Source organism: Eptatretus burgeri, chromosome 13, assembly GCF_056783735.1.
Source record: "Eptatretus burgeri isolate ZD-2024b chromosome 13, Ebu_testis_v1, whole genome shotgun sequence".
In the NCBI taxonomy this organism is placed as follows: domain Eukaryota; kingdom Metazoa; phylum Chordata; class Myxini; order Myxiniformes; family Myxinidae; genus Eptatretus; species Eptatretus burgeri.
In genome coordinates, this window is record NC_140973.1 from 60,439,030 (window position 1) to 60,445,625 (window position 6,596).

Below are 6,596 nucleotides of genomic sequence, written 5' to 3' on the forward strand. Positions count from 1 at the left end.
TGCATTGCGCATGGTGATCTTAGGCTTGTATGCGGCTGCTCGGCCATGGAAACCCATTCCATAGATCTCTCAATGAACAGTGTTTGCGCTGACGTTGCTTCCAAAGACAATTTGGAACTCGGTAGTGAGTGTTGCAACCGACGACAGACGTTTTTTCCACCCTTCAAGCTTCAGCACTCGGCGATCCCGTTCTGTGAGCTTGTGTGGCCGACCACTTTGCGGCTGAGCTGTTGTTGTTCCGAGATGTTTCCACTTCACAATAACAGCACTTACAGTTGACCGGGGCAGCTCTATCAGGGCAGAAATTTCATGAACTGATTTGTTGGAAAGGTGGCATCCTATGACGGTGCCACTTCGAAAATCATTGAGTGCTTCAGTGTGGCCCATTCGACTGCCAATGTTTGTCTCTGGAGATTGCCTGGCTGTGCACTTGATTTTGTACACCTGTCAGCAATGGGTGTGGCTGAAATAGCCGAATCCACCAATTAGAAGGGGTGTCCGCATACTTTTGGCCATGTCATGTACCTACACGTCCAGCGAAACACCTCTGCCTTGAAGAGATGAATCCAATCCATGTTGATGACGCCCAGTGAGCCAAAATTCCACAAAGGTTGAGAGTACAATCCCCAGGAATGGCTCAAATTTCGGTAATGCTCAAGTTTTGTTATTGGACAAATAAATAAGCGTTGATCACTGTTAAAAAGATAATAAAATAATTAATTCACCAATAAAAAAGCCTTTCCATCCACAACCAGTTTTACAGTGAGAGCCCAACACAAAAGTGGGGATGCGAAAGACAATCATCATCCCAAATAGAAGCACATCGTCAATGCGCCTTATTACAGTATTAAACGAAAAAGACAAGGCTCATACAAGGACAACACGTCGACGGATTTTTGTGGTCAATAACAACAGAAAGGAAAGTGTGTTCCAATGTGAAAACGTGCCGGCTTGTCAAAAGTTCGCCCAAGCACGTGCGATGGTGCCCGCTCACTGTTACTTGATCACTTTGCAGTTTTCAGCCACTGATGACGTCATTGTGAAGAAAGAACACTCCTTGGAAGAGGGTGTTTCTCCTGACTGAAGGGCAGATAGATCTGGAATGGGGCAAGAACCTTTTTGTTGACATAAAGGAAGTATCAGTGGAATGTTTGCTGTGTTACATCACAGAGCTGGAAATAACATCTCAGTAACACGTCGAAAGTGAGAAGTCAACAGTCATTCTGAGCTCGCTTCTTGTTCTTCTTCTCTTTTTTGTTCCTGAACATTACCTTACAAAATGGTAAAGTGTCCACATCGAGTTGTGACAGTTCATAGACAAGAGAAAGGTGGGATTGTCAAACAAATGACAACTTCAGTAATTAGTGCTGAGAATTTCCCTTTTGCAGAGCAAGGGCAGCGAGCAAGCTCCAAACAAAGTGTCCAGCACGGAGTGAGTCCATTACTTGGTGACTCGGTGGGAATGGGCTCAGAGGTTCGGGGTTCATTCCTCGTCCCGTAAAGTGGATTTTCCTCAACAACGGTGCCCAAATGTGCTGTAAATTATTATTATTATTATGCAGCGCAGAGTTTAAAGTGCGCACATGCCATCCTTTGTATGTTTACTCGAGCCCTTTTTTTCAATCACTTGCGAAACAAATTTGTTTCGAATCACGTAACACTGCACAGAGTCCTGTCGGTGCATTGTACACAAAGTCGACTTGGCGGGTTCGTCCAAATGATCTTCAGAGGAAGTTCAAGGCCTTTGAATACCCACCGGGCACCGTGGCTCGCAGCATATCTGTTTCACGCTGCAAGCATTCCGCCAACGTGGAACTGCAGCAATATGCTTGTCATGTCTGCGGGTACCTGCTCCGGTTATCGGAAATTCTGCTCTGATGTATATTAACCGTTAAAGTGCCTGTTCAAAATACTCTGTAAGCCCTCGTGCTGGGGGTCTTTGATGTCGGATCATCACGTCGGTGTCGACGTTATCCCCAGTTACCTGTGCTACTGAATGCAGGGTGATGGGCAAGGTTGCGTTGATAACTGGAGGAATTGTGTGGAGCCGCACACGTCAACCCTCACGCTTAGGCCGTGTCGAGGGTCATTTGTGGTGGGAATGGAGGACATCAATACAACTTTCATAACGATGACGCAAAGTCAATCTCACAAGTGTTTTTCTCATTCACAAGTGAGCTGCTCTCAAAGTATAAAGAAACACAATAGTCTACGTAACCACAAGCAGCCTCCCCGGGAATTCCATTCCCACGGCAAAACAGTGTAGGCGAGGAAGGCCCTTCCTTTGAAAAAGCAATAATCCTGGCAGTTATCAGTTTGGAAAGATTTAATGGAAAAGAATTTTTTAATTCAAACGTCATGATTTATTGTCGTTTTTGAGTTCATGATTATCCCAGAAATATACTTCTGCCATGGGTATCTCAGTTCTGTTCTTGCATATGGCAGCTTGGCTGCTCGGTAACTGTCATTTCTTGGAAGTACAGCCGTGTCACTGATGCTGTGCCCTTCTACCAGTACACTGGCAATCATTTTGCCGACCTCAGAAGGATGACAGGCTGAGTAAACCCGACCTGCTGTTCATTCAGCAGCCAATGGGGCTCAAACTCAGAACCCGAGGATCCCAAGCCAGCCACCCAAGCTGCACTCAGGACACGAGAATCCCAAGCCAGCCACCCGAGCTGCACTCAGGACCCGAGGATCCCAAGCCAGCCACCTGAGCTGCATTCAGGAACCTAGGATTCCAAGCCAGCCACCCGAGCTGCACTCAGGACCCGAGAATCCCAAGCCAGCCACCCGAGCTGCACTCAGGACCCGAGGATCCCAAGCCAGCCACCCGAGCTGCACTCAGGACCCGAGGATCCCAAGCCAGCCACCCAAGCTGCACTCAGGACACGAGAATCCCAAGCCAGCCACCCGAGCTGCACTCAGGACCCGAGGATCCCAAGCCAGCCACCCGAGCTGCACTCAGGACTCAAGGATCCCAAGCCAGCCATCTGAGCTGCATTCAGGAACCTAGGATTCCAAGCCAGCCACCCGAGCTGCACTCAGGAACCTAGGATTCCAAGCCAGCCACCCGAGCTGCACTCAGGAACCTAGGATTCCAAGCCAGCCACCCGAGCTGCACTCAGGAACCTAGGATTCCAAGCCAGCCACCCGAGCTGCACTCAGGAACGGAGGATGCCAAGCCAGCCACCCGAACTGCACTCAGGAACCTCGGATTCCAAGCCAGCCACCCGAGCTGCTAAGCCAACACCAGGCTGGTTTATCAGTCTAACATGGTTATATTCCAAATACTTGCCTGTGGATCGAGTAAAAGGTGTAACGTCTTGGTCTGTAACCTCTGTAATCCAATTACTTCGACAGAGATGCATGTAATGGGATGTGTGCGGTGTGTGTGTGTGTGTGTGTGTGTGTGTGTGTGTGTGTGTGTGTGTGTGTGTGTGTGTGTGTGTGTGTGTGTGTGTGTGTGTGTGTGTGTGTGTGTGTGTGTGTGTGTATACACACACGAGGGTGAGTCAAAAATTATCCACAATACATTCTTATTGAAATAATGTAACTACAAATGAGATTGTACAAGAGCATCATTTCCACATAGTCCCCTCCTTTTCAATGCACTTAGTCCATTGGTTCACAAGCTTCTGTATGTCTTCAGAAAAAAAAAAGTTTTTGGTGGAGTGATGAGCCACCCATGCACCACTTCTTTCACTTGTTGGTCACTGGCAAAGTGGAGGCCTCTTAAAGCATTATTGAGTGGACCAGACAGGTGATGGTCGAGAGGGGCCAGTTCAGGACTGTACAGAGGATGCTGCAACACCTCAAAGTTCAATTGCTGGAGGGTTTCCACAGTATGGGCGGCAGTGTGTGGACAGGTATTGTCATGCCACAATGCAACACCTTTTGACAGTAGCCCTCAGTGTTTTCATCGAATAGCTGGTTTCAACTGGTCCCAGAGCATTTCACAATAACGGACACCGTTTACTGTTGTGCCCCCCTCTTGATGGTGTTCCAAAATTAGGCCTTGTGAGTCCCAGAAATGTGTGAACATCACTTTTCCGGCCGATGATTGAGTTTTGAACTTCTTTTTGATTGGTTGACAGGCTGAGTCAACCCCCTGGTGTATTAATTCAGTGGCTGACGGGGCTTAAACTCAGGACCCGAGGATCCCAAGCCACCACCCTAACCACTGAGCCAAAACCAGGCTGCGCACTCAGCCCGTCATCCTTCCGAGGTCAGAGAAATGAGTACCAGTTCCAGTGTGTGTACTGGTAGAGAGGCACTGCATCAGCGACACAGTCGTGCTTCAAGAATTGATTGCTACCCCGGCAACTAAGCTGCCATACCACCACCACCACCACCACCATAACTAAATTGTGAATTAAAAATAAGCTGTTTTCATTGCCTTTCTTATACATTGATTTTATTGCGTCGTTACCATAATTGTAAATATAGTCTAAATTGGTTATAAAGATATACCAGTATGTCTATTTGTATCAACTATATCGAAGAAGGATTTCATTAAAATGTGGCAAAAACTATAACTGTATGAGAAATACTGATTTCAATTAATAACAATATTAAAATAAAATCATTCATAATAAAATAAAAATTCATTGCAAACTCTTTAAAGATGGTCACGTGGTCAATGGCTTTTCCCTAATTCGTTTTCAATATCAATTAAATTACTATTTTTTTGTAAATAAACATACATAAATAAATGTTTTGAGGGGGGTAATCTGAAATTGGAGGGGGTAGGATGAAATCGATTTCAAGCTACCTCCAGGGGTAACTTGAAATCGATTTCAGATTACCGGGAGGTAACTTGAAAGGGGGGTAGCTTGAAATCTTTACACCGGCACACCTTCAGGCCACAAAAATCAGATCACTGTACGCTGCTCTTCTTTGGTGCAAACGTCCAGCAGAGTGGTCATGTTAACTCCCTTACAACAACACAACCACTGACTGTTCATTATGAGCTGACCAATGGGCGTTCAGATTAACCGTGACGTCATTATGGTTGAACCAATCAGTGTCTACCTTATTGAGACAGGTATATCAGCACGCGCCTTCACTTCCTCCTGGCTCCTTCACTTGCTGTGATTTTTACCCTGAACAGTGCAGCACGAAAAGCTTCGATCACTATTATGTCGTTTGTTTGCATCCATATTGAAGTTCTGTTGTACCAAACATCTGTTTATATTATTGCCGGCCAGGGACCGGTGGCGAGAACGACCGCTAGGTGGGGGAAGTTATGTCGTCTCCCACCAGACTCCCAGAATTGTAGGCCGTCGCTCACGGATACTCCGTGAGGCGGCGGGTCGCTTAACCGACCATGGACACCAATACCTCCACCGCGTAGCGTAGGGTCTTTTTGTCTCGAAAGTTAATTAATTAAAAAGTTAATTTTAATTGTTAATTGCAAAGTTAATTGTGAGTGGTGGCTCCAGGTTTGGCTCGTCTGAGGAAAAACGGGGATTAACCCCCTCATAATACACTCGGTACCGGTGGCCATAATATATATATATATATATATATATATATATATATATATATATATATATATATATATATATATATATATATATATATATATATTGTTACGGCTGTGGAAATTCGCATTACACCATGAAGGGGCCTGAAGGTGAGATATCTCCAAGTACATGTGTAGTTAGCCCCAAATCCGTTGTCTAGAGGGAATTTATGTCATTCATTCGGGCTGCGACGCTTTGAGATAGCCGTTTTTCTGTTCTATCTTTATTTTGAACCAACCACGTCTCAACCGCCATCACACAACAACCACCTTAACCACCACGCCAGCCATCGTCACCAACTACAACCACGCTCCAATCCTCAGACAACAACAACAATGCCAACAGCCACAACCTTTACCTTCACAACTCAATCCCGCAAACATCGCATCACCGTCATTCCCAAACGGCACCATAACCATCAAACCACCACCAATAAACTCTCCACCACCCTCACCTCTCTCCTTCTACGGCCATTCCCTTACCACCTGTGAACACTGAGCGTCGGGCTGTCTTGGGCTCGTTCAGCGATACGCACCGAGCCGCGAGTGCAAATAGCGGCCTTTCCGAGGGAGAATTCGGATCAAGAACGCTACACGCCCACTTCTGATCCGTCCAATTAGCAAGCGCGGAGCGGCTTGGCCCCGCCTCCAGGCGCGTCTGTGTGAAATCGATATATGCAAATTCTAGGATCAGAGGAGGTTCACGCCCACTTTTCCTCCATCCAATTGGCGAGCGTGGCTCCGCCCCCGAGGTCATCCTGATCCAGATATTTGCATATTGTTTTCTCCTGCCGGCCTATAAAACGGCGAGTGCAAGGCGAATAGTAGCAGAGTGTGGCAGTGGCAGAGTGTGGCAGTAGCAGAGTGTGGCAATAGCAGTGTGTGTCGGCAGGGCAGAGTGAGTCGAGTCATCGGTGTGGCAGTGAGTTGGGTTCTGCAGTCGGCTGAGGAGAGTTGCGGGAAGAGGAAAAGGAGCTCGGGTCCGAGGCGAGAAGGACGACGGTCGGCGACGAGGTCGCGGTGTGAGATCGCTCGTCGCAGGACCCAAGCCAGCCAGCCATTTTCCTCC